General features: G+C 33.2%; 1 protein-coding gene across 6 annotated transcripts in view; it reads left to right on the top strand.

Moving 5' to 3' along the window:
* LOC145279766 (regulator of G-protein signaling 17-like) overlaps window positions 1–13266 on the top strand; it is a 644014-nt gene that overhangs the window by 344971 nt on the left and 285777 nt on the right. For all 6 annotated transcript variants that reach the window (XM_080131076.1, XM_080131077.1, XM_080131082.1 and 3 more), the window contains one exon: window positions 11314–11421. The gene's annotated coding sequence lies outside the window, so the exon portion shown is untranslated. The remainder of the gene's footprint in view (window positions 1–11313; window positions 11422–13266) is intronic.

Here is a 13266-nt window from a genome sequence, read left to right as displayed (position 1 = left end):
CTCGGTGGGGGAGCAAATAAATACCATCTGTTCCGGCAGATGCTGCAAGCAGGGACCAGATGTGGGGGCAACCCCACATACCTGACCTTTAACCAGCTCCCATTTTCCACCTCTCGGGAGCTGGTCCCCTTTTTCCCTTCCCCCTCCCTTCACTCCTCACATTAAAAATTGACCTTGTGCCTAATTTGCTCGGTAGGGGAGCAAATAAATACCATCTGCTCTTCAGATGCTGCATTTCTATTTCTTGTTCTCTTTCGGTGGAGGAGAAATCCTTCACAACGGTGACAATTTTTATTTTTGTACCTTTTCTCCACGTTAAAAAACGACCCTGGTGTCTAACTCTGTCCCTTGTGGAGGCATAGTAAATAGGTACACTAAGTATTGAATTTGCAAGAGAGTATCACTTTTACAATTGATTTTTCAGTTGCCTACACTAAGAATTGAACCTTCAAGAGAATATCACTTTTACAATTGTATTTTTCAGTTGCCTACACTAAGAATTGAACCTTCAAGAGAATATCACTTTTACAATTGATTTTTCCAAGTACTAATTGATTTTTCCAAGTACTCTAACCATTGCATCCTTACTAAGTTACTTGTTTTACTAACTAAAAAATATAAAGCGAGCTCCAGTCTTTGGTTCCTTCTTTTAAGACATTCACGGCAAGAACTTGTCTTCCTAATGCAAGTGCAAAGAACTTTCTTCCTTCATGTGCCTAGCATCAAAAGGAATTTCCATGAACAGAGTCTCTTTCAAAGAACTGTCCTTTTCTTGAATAGGTTACAATTGGACTGTTTCCCTGCAGGTTGTAGTATGCTCATCTTTAAATCAAATATCAACACATTTGACAAATTGCCCTTATAAAGAAGATATAAGGTCTGACGCCTAGGATTTAAAAAATTCTGACTTCAGCTTCTGGAATTTCAAAATATTCAACTCTGACTCAATGTTTTAAAGTCTACCAATATTCACACTGTTAATTCTTTAGGGATTGAAAATCCGACTCAAACCCCTAACATTTTTACGAGTCTCTTTGTTACTTCGTTTAAAATCTTTGACTCTGCAATCTGCTCATAAGTGATAAAATTTTAAATCTTCTAATGATATTCTTGATTCAGCTGACAATCCATCCATCTCATTAATCTTTCTCGACTCGGTAAAAAAAAAAAAGTTGAGATCATATTTCCAAAGAATTTAACTTTATTTTTAACATTTTATGAATGTGTGCTTTTTTTAGAAATATATAAAAGATAAAATTGTACAAATTCTGAGTTATTCCCCTTGAATTAGCAAATATGCTCATTTCCCCTTGAAAACATCAGACATAATAAATCCAATTAAAAAGTATTCATTATTTCTTTAAAAAAAAAAACAAAAAAAACATTTATTCAATTTGAAATTGATTATTTTACTATTTTTTAATTTTTTTTTAATTTTTTAGTTTGAAATAATATTAAAAAAAATTTTTTTTTTTTGATCTTTCATATCTCTGTGGCGTTTTTGTGCCGTTGTTGCATTAGCAGAAGTAATGAATGATTATAACATGTTGTATTGACAGGTGAAGGCTATTGTTTGGAATTTGCTTCGCTTTAGAATAAATTCACAAGTCGTTGAAGGTCGAGAAAATACTTTAATTAATTTCATCATCATCATCATGTCTGTTTTACATGCTAGCATGCATTGGACAGCTTTTAGAAATTGACTTCCAAACTAACCTCTCCTCTCATCAAGTCTTTACTTATCTTTCTCTCAAATCTACTCTTATTACTCTCTATTGTCTTTTTCTTGGTCTGCACTGTTACCTCGGTTGTTCTATAACCCAATAGTTTTCATCTAATCTTTCACTGTGACCAAACCAACAGTCTTCATGCACCTTCCTATACTGTCCAGATTTAATTTTCTATTGAAGTCATTAGATCCAAGCTAGTTTTTTCTTTCTCTTTTTGTTTCAAGATCCACATTACACACCTATCATATAATTTTCATCCATACAACACATATCCTCAACCCTTATTAGTCAGGTTTCACTTCTATACATAATCACACTGCATACTTATGTCTAGTAGATTTTTCATTTTGGTTGACAGTGGTCGTCGGTGGCGGCCAATTTCTCGTATCAGAGAATTTCAGTTTCCTCTTCCCTCAGTGTTTGGATCACAGATGGCTTCTCGGAGCAATCTGATCATGGAATTTGCGTGGTCAGAGAAGGCAAGCAATGCTTGGCAAGGGGCGGGGTTGTTCAGCATGATTTTTTTTCTTGCCTACCTCTTGATCTCCACCAGTCTTCTTTCTGCTTCGTATCCTTTGGTACCACGTATGATGGATTGGCACCCAGGCAACGATCCAGAGCTGTTGTTTCCCTGGTGTGAAGATCAAATCCAGTGATTTTAGGGTGGACGAGTTGGTCCTTGTATCGCTGTAGAGGGCGACTGATAAATCTTTTTCCTGTGGCTAGCTCCGAGTACAGGGTTTGTCGAGGGAGCCTGTTTTCATCCATTCTGAGGATATGCCCCAACCAACGGAGTCTGTGCCTCATTGTGGTGGCCTCAATACTGCAGCTGTTTGCTCTCTCAGGAATGCTTGTGTTGGTTACATAGTCATACCATTTGATGTTCAGTATAGCTCGAAGTTTTTGTTGGTTGTCAGTGATAATACTCTGCTAGTTAGTAATGGCAGATATTCTCTAAACTTACTCAATTTTTGTAATCACACATTCTTTCCTGTGTTACAATGGTATCACTAACTAAAAAAAAAAGTACTTATGAACAACCTTAATAGCTCCACTATCCAAATATACTTTCTCCACATCTCGGTTCTTATCTATTTTCATTATCTTATACTTCTTGCGCACAGACTGGTTATCATCCTGTAACCTGTAATCGCATTGCACTTCTTGTGTATCCAATGCTTACAAGCACACAAAAAAAAATGCAATGAACTCGTTTTCCACAAACCTTGTGTAGAAAAAAATTTCCTTTTTCCTTGAGGATTTCCAACATTGCAATCACTGATTAGCATTTTGGTTTTGGTAACGTTCATACTTTTACTTTTTATAGCATTTTTATTCATTTAAACATATGATACCAATCTCTGCTCCCTCTATCTGTAAAACATTCATAGCAAGAACTTATCTAGCTTACACCACAGCAAAGAAATTTTTAGTTCTTGCTCTGTGTACCTAAAACCAAATAAAACTTTTATGATCAGAGTTTCTATTTAAGAATTTCCCATTTGTGGAAGACACTACCATAGGGCTGCTTCCTTGATGACTACTGGTTATCTTAAATCCATCCATCTATAGCTCTGAGCCCCCGGAGGGGCACAGGCCATCCACAACTTTGTAGATGCTTTTATAGCGAAGAGTTCTTTTTTCAGGGTGAAGATGCTGGTTCCACACCCAATCTTCCCAGATGGTATATATAGCCTTCCCAAATGGTCACCCATCTGATACTGGCCAGCTGGACGTTGCTTATCTTTGGTGATCTGACGAGAACCACTGTCAACGTGTTTATGCCGTACATGGGTTAGTCCAATGTCAAATACTTCTCAGGTCGTCCTGTTAAATAATCAAATTCTGCGTTTTCTGCACATCCTTCGTCATCCAACTCCCAATCATATTGACTCTTATCCTTGGGTGGCTTTTGGTCTTGGTAAGTGGTGATTCATTAGTCTCAAAAAATCATTCTATTTTATACTATATCTAAAATGTGATGCAAAAATTACATTATTCATGGATTTTTGAAGGATCACACAGGCTTATTTAACAATTAAAAATGTCTTTGACAAAAAGCGAAAATTTAGACTCCCCCCCCCCAAAAAAAAAAAAAATAAATGAATAAATAATGTTTCCTTTCTTTAGATATTGAAAAAAATGTCGATCATGGCGTCTTTGGTGCTAAAACAAAAACACATTAAAATACTCTTCTCCTTCAATGTAATTGTCATAATTCAAACATATTGCACAAATAAAATTCTCATTCCAAAGATATAATCTATTCAGAAATGTTGAGTTTAGTCACCCTGCAACTGAAATTATACTTTTTTGAAAATATTTTTCTATTCTCAACAAATGCACTAATAAGAGGTTAATATAGTTTGCTTGAAGCATTGCCTAGTATGTATATAAAGGTAATTTATAGAAAGGTCAGGCGATGCAGAGATGTAACGGATAGGCATAAACTAAAGCAAATCACAACATAAGAGTGGTACAAACATTATTATTGTCATCAATATATTTGATTTTGCTTCAGTTTTTTTTTCTATATAGTTTGCTTGAAGCATTGTCTAGTGTGCATCTAAACGTAATGAACTGTACAAATATATTGTCAAATATCAGTTGAAACATTGCAATAAAAAATATCACTAGTAGAATTGCTAAGAGTTAAAAGATTATGAACAGACTGCTGCTCTCATCGTGCTTCAAGTCGTAACATGTCTTTTGAAGCCAAGCTTGGGTATCTTTGGACTTGTGGGCCTGAGCCGAGTCCTGCTGCCACACCCAGGCTTTGCCAACAACCATCTGATTGCACCAGGGGATCACCACACATCCAGGTATACTTTGATGCTGACTCTCAAGCCAACTTCAAAGATGTGAGGTGGCATGATGTAGTTCTCATTTGAAACCACACCAAAGACCATAACTGTGGGTTGTCCGAGGCATTCAGCTGTGCCCTCAAGCCTTGAACCATCTGGATTTGCATTTAGAGGTTGCTTGTAAGGGTCCTGTTGTCATAACTTGGATCAGTAGAGCGCATGAGTTGTACAGCGACACATCTCTGATCTTGCTTGTTGAACATCGTCAGTTTCAGACATGATAGAAGGTTCTTATCGCTCTTGAGATTTGAACACGACTGGCCAACTAGTAGATGATCTGCAACATAAAAAGAAAACCGGTTTTCATCAACTGGAAATGGAATCATATTGTCATTTCTAGGGTGACAATTTTATCGTTTCACTCTTTCTCTCTCTCTCTATACATATATATACATATATATATATATATATATATATATATATATATATATATATATAGTGTGTGTGTGTGTGTTTTATTTTTTATTAAAACACATATTTGCTCTTCAATTATATTGAGCACTCTCAAGTTTTTACTAATTACCAGTTTTACCAAATATATATAATAATAATAATAATAAAGAGATAAAAAAAATTAATAGAAAACTGCATTTATTAAAAAATAGATGCATTGTATTAAAATATTTATTATGTTTCTAAATTTATGAGGCTTGATAATTCGTATTATTTGGATTGTTATAACTGGATAGAAGTTCTAAATAATTCACAAACCATTAACCTCCAGAAGAGTGTAACTTACAACTAAATTTTACAAAGTACTTTATTTACTATACTGTAAGGACCAAGTGCATTCATTAAAATATAGAATTTTGTATTGAAATATATATATTTCAATACAAAATTCTGTATTTTATATATATATATATATATATTAACTGATCTGTTCTATCGTTTTGTTTTAACTTCACATGTCAGCCATCCTTGGTTATACCTTGGGAATGGTTTGGTTTTGCAGATTTAGGTTGTTATGACATGTACTCAATGTGACCCTTGCCAAAGTTTATACTAGCTGACTTAATCGCCATTGACATAGGTTAGTATGCAACACATGTTGATTTTCTTTTGATATAGAAAAAAAGTACAGATTTAGTATTTTTCCTATGGCTGTAATAGTGATGTGTCACTTATGGTAAATAGCAAAGTTTAATACAAACGTTAGAGAAAGGAGAAAAAAAAAATGGTGATGGGGGTTGTGATGAAGAAAAACAAAATAGGATGGAGAAAACGTTGTTGAAAAGACAGGAAAATAAATGAATTTGCACTTGATGGCTTCTTACTTTAAAAATTATGCTGCAGCTGCTCAGATGTGATGTAAATCTTTGATTGGATGCTGACAGGTGCTTTTCAGGTATTAACGGACCTTGAGTTCATTTCATGTATTGGCATTTTGTAGTAAAAAAATAAACAAACAAACAAACAAAAAAAGCTTCCTGAAAAGAAAAGAGCGGTTATATGATTGATATAATGAATACTATCACCAAATATGGAATCAGTTCAAATCCTATCAATCCAAGCAGCTTGTTTATGGTCTCATATCACTTGACGAATGTATGCCCCCCCCCCCAGCTATGAATAATATAATAGCTTGTGGTTAGTAATTAATCTTAACATGTGTGGTACAGCTATAATACTATATAATATGTATATTTTGATTCCTGCCGGTGTAAAAAGTTTTTGGAAATACAGTTCACACTATTCTTGACGATATTTCGACCAAGGGGAAAATATCACAAAAAACGTGTACCAGAGTAGCCGTTTCATCAAGTCTAGTGTGAGAAAATGCAAAATTATATTCCAGAACCTAAAAGTTCTACTGTGATGAAACTGGAAAATTTCATAGTGTCATGCACCTTAGTGAAAATGGTGGATCAAATGCCACTGACTATTGCAATTGTTTCAGCTCATCTTTTTCTGTTCTAATTATTATGTTTATATGTCGTGTTACATGATGTACGGTGGATTAGAAGATAACCAAAACTTTCGTATGCGATTCTGTTCAATATTGCTCCAATTAGGCATCCAGAAATTAGACATTCGTTTCATCTATTCTACATATTTATATCTTCATCGGGTTACTAGATTCTCCAAAATAAACTTTGTATTTTAGCATCAAATTAACTACTAAAAGAAAGAGTTGATATTCTATAAAAATAGATAAACAACCTCCACTTCACAAAAAAAAAAAAAAAGAATTGACCACTATTATGAAATCATCAAATAAATCGATCAATACTGAAATCAATTTGGAGGAAAATGTGGATGGGTTGTAAGTTACGAAAACGTATATTTTAAAAATTATTTTAAACAAAGTTTTTTAAATTATTGTCAAAGGCAATGTTTTACTGATGAAACAGGCAGGTGATTATAACAAAGTCTAATTCATGTCAGGATTTCTAGTTTAGCTTATTATAATAACGTTGTATTCTCGTTTGTTTATTTGCAATATATGTCATACATGACATAGCAGTATATGACATATTGTGTCGATCTGGCAATGCTGGATATATGCAGCTAGTATATATATATATATATATATATATATATATATATATATATATATATATATATATATATATATACACACACACAAAATAGATCAATTAAAATTATAGATGATCTTGGGGGAGTTTTATCGAATTCTAAATAAAGGAGGAGCGCCTTATGTAGAGTGTAATGTAGAAAGGTGTATAGGGTCTTTATCATAGTCTTAAATGTATGTAGTATATGTTTTAAGGCGTAAGGGGAGGTATAGTGTGGATGGGTGGTAAGTCTATTTTATCGGTGTGTAAGATGTTTATCATCTATGCTGGGGCATTTTATTGACGCTCCTCCTTTATTTAGAATTCGATAAAACTCTCCCAACATCATCTATAATTTTAATTGATCTATTTCGTTCCCAATGAATCCCACGCTAGAAGCCGCATCCCCATTATGTTACCTCGCATCTTCTCTACTCTTCTGATGAGAAGCATTAGGCTTCGAAATGCCTTGGTATAAAGAGTCTCTTCTATCCTGCAACTAATTGTTTGTATTCCCTTATTGAATAAAGGAACCAATCTATATTTACCAAGATATAGTTTTTGTGAATTCATTTACCATTCCTATTGTTCTCCTATATATATATATATATATATATATATATATATATATATATATATATATATATATATACACACACACACACACTCGTAGCCAACTTGAATATTGAAGTAATATCTTTGGTTTTATCGAACGAAACTACATGAAAATTTGATGGCTTTTTGAAGATTATAATTCTAATCTATGGTCACAATTTTATGACAATTGGTAAAAAAAGAATATATTTTCAAACCATTAAAATATGCCCAAATTTGCCTTCATTTGTATATAGTGTCCTGGCAAGCCAGCTTCAGTTTTTCTGCTTTGGGATGAATTTTGTGTAGGGTTTTTTTTTTTTTTTGCTTGGTTGTCTCCCCTGTGGCCTTGCCAGGCCACTAATATATATATAGCCTGACGAATCCTCATGACAATGAAACACGGAAAATTCTGTGTAGCTTAATTGCCATATATATTTTCAAAACACACACACACACACACACATATATATATATATATATATATATATATATAAAACAACAGGCTCTCATTACATTGTATCTAGTTTAAGAATTTTGCCATAAATAATAGGTTTAATGCATTTTTACATTCAGATATATAACTAATTAGCAAATATACTTTAGTATTTATTTAACTGTGCTCAGTACATGTGTAAAATGTAGTGGTTGTATAAAAATATAACTTTCTGTATAGCTTGATTGCCATAAGTATATTTTCATATGACTAATATCTTTCTTTTTCTCCCCCCTCTTTGCTATCTTGTCCCTTTAAATAGTCCAATTCTGCCCAATACCCACCAAAAATGATCACTGACTGAACTATTGTCTCACTGACCTTACACTCATTGACCCTTATCCTCGAGTGGCCCTCGTGTTTTGATAAGTGGTGACTTCCATGTAATATATATCTATCTATATATCTATAAAAGTGAACGAGTCTGTGTGTGTGTCTGTCTGTGTACATTTCCCTACGCAATAACTGTCAAATTTTAGTCTACAGACTCGAAATTTGATATGCAGGGTACTGAGAGTTGGGAAAATCGTTGTGATCGATTTTCGGCCAGAAATTTGGCTGTTAAGGGGTCAAAGTTCAACGATTTGACCTTTGAGAACTCTACCAAACTCCTCCGACAATTTTGGATCTAAACACTAGAAATTTAAGATATAGGTTCCTTAGACATGGATCTAACTTAATAACTTGATTTGAACCCCAAACAATGAATGTTAAGGAGTTATAATAGGGGTCAAAGCTTAAAAAAAATAGACCTCTGCAGTCTCTACCAAATTACTCAGACAATTTCTGGTCTAAACAGTTGAAATTTTACATAAAGGGTATTCAGAGATAGGGCAAGCATTTTAATCGGTTTGGGTTGAAAATTTTTAGTTACCAATATATAAATGTATGTATGTATGTATGTTTGCATGTCTGCCTAAAACTTTCAACAGAGGCAACAGATTTTACCCAGATCAGTATCGTTTTGAAGTTCAACCTTTCAGACGACAGATATCGAAAAATTGGCTAAAAACATTAATATCCTCACCTTCAACTAGGCACTTTTCTACATGTTTGGGGGTCGCTTTTTTCACCAATATTTTCAAAAGTCATCCCCTCTTTCTGATTGTCTTGCCTTAATTTAAGCGTAAGTCACTTCCGGTTTGGCAGTGGTCGTAACAGCAAAGACGTCAGGTTTTTTCCCCATTCTTTTCCTCCTTCGCAGTACGGGTTCAAGCCTGGCTTCCTACTACCACTTTTTTTTTTTTTGCTCAACATCCACATCCAAACACCCGAGCAACGCCGGGCTGAAATGCTAGTATATATATATATATATATATATATATATATATATATATATATATATATATATATATAGTGTTATAATCGAATAATTCCAGGAGGAAATCCGGGTATGAGAGCTCAATGTGGTAAACAAAGCAATAACATAAAAATATAAAAAACATAACATAGCAATAGTAATTATGTAATTTCCGTGTTATATATATATATATATATATATATATATATATATATATATATATATATATGCATTAGTTGGAACTATCCATCGTTGCCCAGTAATGTATTTACTTGCAACTTGTTTTGCTTTTCTTTTTCTTTTTTTTTTTCAACGTTTTTCTTTTCAAAATATTTTCCTTTCCACTCTGTAACTGTATGAACGAAAACAGTTACTTGCCATTGTTTTTTAAGATGGCAGCTATTTTTAAATAATTCCAATCCGAACAAAGTATTTTGTGGGAAAAAATTAAATTTAATTACATTTTATTCTTCGAAACAACACGTGACAGTGATCCAAAAGAATAACTAATGAATCAAAATCAATTATTTTGTAGGCAGAAAGCTATCATTGACAAAGAAATGATAGACTAAATTTACTTATATATATAGTCTTAGATATTTATCGACCTTTAAAATTATATTTAAAAATAAAAAATTATCCCAAGTCCTTCGTTGGAAAATTATTTTTCCAGTTAATCAATTAATCTCTTGCAATTACTGTTTTGGTTAACTTCCAAGGATTCATTCTAGTCCTAATATTATTTTAGGGATCATCAGTCGTTTACCATGCAACACTGTTTCAGGGATTTGAAAACAAAAAGATATATCAAATCATAGTTCCTCAGTAGTGTTGATCAAACACCACCTCCCTTAACAGAAAGAAATGTTCCGGATATTGGATGTAGTTCCTGGTTCCAGATTAATTTGGCTAAACTATTCATGTTATTAAAAAATGTCTTCCTTACCTGTGTCAGTGTTTGCTACTAATAAAACTATTGCATTTTATAGCGTTGGGATGAATCCATTATACTAATTATCACCCTAGGGGGTTATTAATATATTGTAGTTTATTTAAAAGTATATCTAATGTAAAAATATATGCAAGTTTCTGGGTAAAAAAAAATTGTCTGTTTTTAATATTATATTACCTTATATATATTATTTAGATACATAATACATTTTATTCTGCATTGCTAAAATAGTTTTGGATTTTCTCTATTAATCTACTTTGGTTCATTTTATATGATTTAAAAACATCAGGATATGGGTCAAATTTATTTAATTGTCTAAATATTTAACGTGTGTGTGTGTGTGTGTATATACATATATATATATATATATATATATATATATATATATATATATATTATTTATTCGAAGGTAAACAGTTACATTTGGTTGCTACAAACAGCCATCTGTCGTCTGACAAAGTCTCATTGACTGAAACAAATGGCTGTTTGTAGCGACCGAATGTAACTGTTTACCCTCGAATAAACAATATTTTGCTTTTGTTATCGAGCACTATCTACCAACCTTGTTGTATTCATTAGTCCCTACTTTTGAACATCTCAAACCTGAATTTATATATTATTATATTTTCACCCCAAACAAGGCATACTGCCACTTTGATGTAGGGGGGGGGGGCTACTATCAGGGACCCAAGTTGCAGGGGTACTATGTAGGGAGTTTAGCAGCAAAATATATATATAGAGAGAGAGAGAAAGAAAGAAAGAGAGGTGCAAAAATGTTTCTTTTTTATTTTTACAAATATATTTTTCTCTATACCATTTATGATTTATTTATTTTATTTATTTATTTTTTTTTTACAGAATTTTGAATGTTCCGAATTGGATTACCATATGTACAATCTGCAACTCTGATTGAGAAAATTTACTTAGCTGTCTATTGAGAAAGTTACAAAGTCAATATTGTATGTGGTAAGTGCAAAAAAAAAATCCTTTGTATTTCTGCTTTTCAGGCATTCACCTCATATGTTGTCTTCAACCCTGTGCTTATTTATGTATTATGTACATGTGGACAATATTTTTTTACCTTCATTCTCAATGTAACATTTTTATAACACAATTATCAAATGAAGGGAATATTAAACAAATTCGTCTTTTACAACAAGCGCATCCTTGTGCAAATGTGCATTTTTGCTAGTGAGTAATCAAGAAACGCAAAGCAATCAAAGTTTTTGACATGCATGCTTTTCTATATGACCATTCCTTGTATTGTTGCTGTTGGTCTGTTGTTTAACTTGGGCAAATAAAACTTATGCATAGAACAACGGAGATTTATAGCGGTTTCAAAGGTTTTATTGCAAAGAGAAAGTTTGTTTATGTGGGGAGAGACCAAAATTAATTCCTAAAGGAGGGGCTAAAATTAATACCTTCTTACTTAATTTTCTCACCTAGTCTTAAAATGGTTGATGAATAGACAGATCTTGAGGAAATAACCATTTAAATTGTCACATGTCTCGTCTGGCTGCTTCCTCACCTTTCACTGCCTTGAAAATTTATTACATCTCAAACACATTATTATTAATGCTTGCTTTTAGTGTGTTTTGTCTAGGAAGTTAATCCTTGAGCCCTCTCCTAACCTCACTCGCACTAGATGCATTGGGTCTATTTCTTTTTGCTGCAAAGATGCTCTGACATGTACTCAATGTAACTTCCTGAAATTCATATGAGTAAACACGATCTCTACTTAGTGGTGTAAAATACCAGTATATAAAATCAATTGATACATCTATCTCCATCCATCTTCTATTTCATCGTCTGTGTATCAGCACATGTTCAGTTTAGTAGGCAAGATTAAAACATGGTACTTGACTCTGTGGACCAGGAGTCCTTCTGATTTTATGAATTTGCTATACATTCTTCCTGTTGGAGCAAGAGTTGAGGAGAAGCCTGTGGGGAAACAAATATTTGGGGAGCTGGGTGTCATTTAATTGCCATTTGACACCTAGCACCAAAGGCTTAGATTCACAATTGCCTGTCTGCGTACATGTATTTAAGAAAAATAGAAATGAGAGAAAAACAACAACAAATGTATCCGATATATTTTTATTTCAGTCAAAAGCTTCACTTTTTTTTCTTTCTCTTTTTTTTTCATTTTACTTAAGTCCTCAGAAATTAAGTGGGGAGGGCTTTCCTTTCATTTGAATTCTATATGAGGTACATAGATATGAAAAGAAAAAAGTATTGTAGGCTAATATATTAGGTGTGTTGAACGAAGGATATTAAGACCATGTCCAACGAATTGGACAGAATGCATAAATGGATCAATGGAAATTAACTAGTAATAAAAACAAAAATAACTGAAACTAACAAGTGGAGTACATCTAACACAATGGTACGAATGATTGAAGACGATCTGATATGCTCTGTATTTAACAAAAAAGAAAATGTTATCCAATCATAACTGAGCCAATGCAAACCGTGGAACATCTATATATATAAAAGGCAAAAATCGGTGTGTATGTATGTATGTATGTATGTTTGTTTGTAACGCTAAAACTTTTGAAAGACGGAACCAGAGTTGACAAATTTGGTATCATATTGCACCTTGATCACCCGGATGACAAATATCGAAATTTCACGTCAAACGGACCAGTAGAAAGGGGTCAACTGATCGTTTTTCTCCTAGGGGGGCCCCAAAAAAAACCTGTCATTTTAACGTTATTCAATACGTGTCACGTGACGTGACGTCAGCTCAAACTTTTGACAGACACAACCAAAGTTGACAAATTATGTATCATATTGAACCTTGATCACCCG

Source organism: Euprymna scolopes, chromosome 7, assembly GCF_053919585.1.
Source record: "Euprymna scolopes isolate OS-2025 chromosome 7, ASM5391958v1, whole genome shotgun sequence".
In the NCBI taxonomy this organism is placed as follows: Eukaryota; Metazoa; Mollusca; class Cephalopoda; order Sepiida; family Sepiolidae; genus Euprymna; species Euprymna scolopes.
The sequence above is the reverse complement of the archived record's forward strand: the minus strand, read 5'-3'. Positions and strand labels throughout refer to the sequence as shown.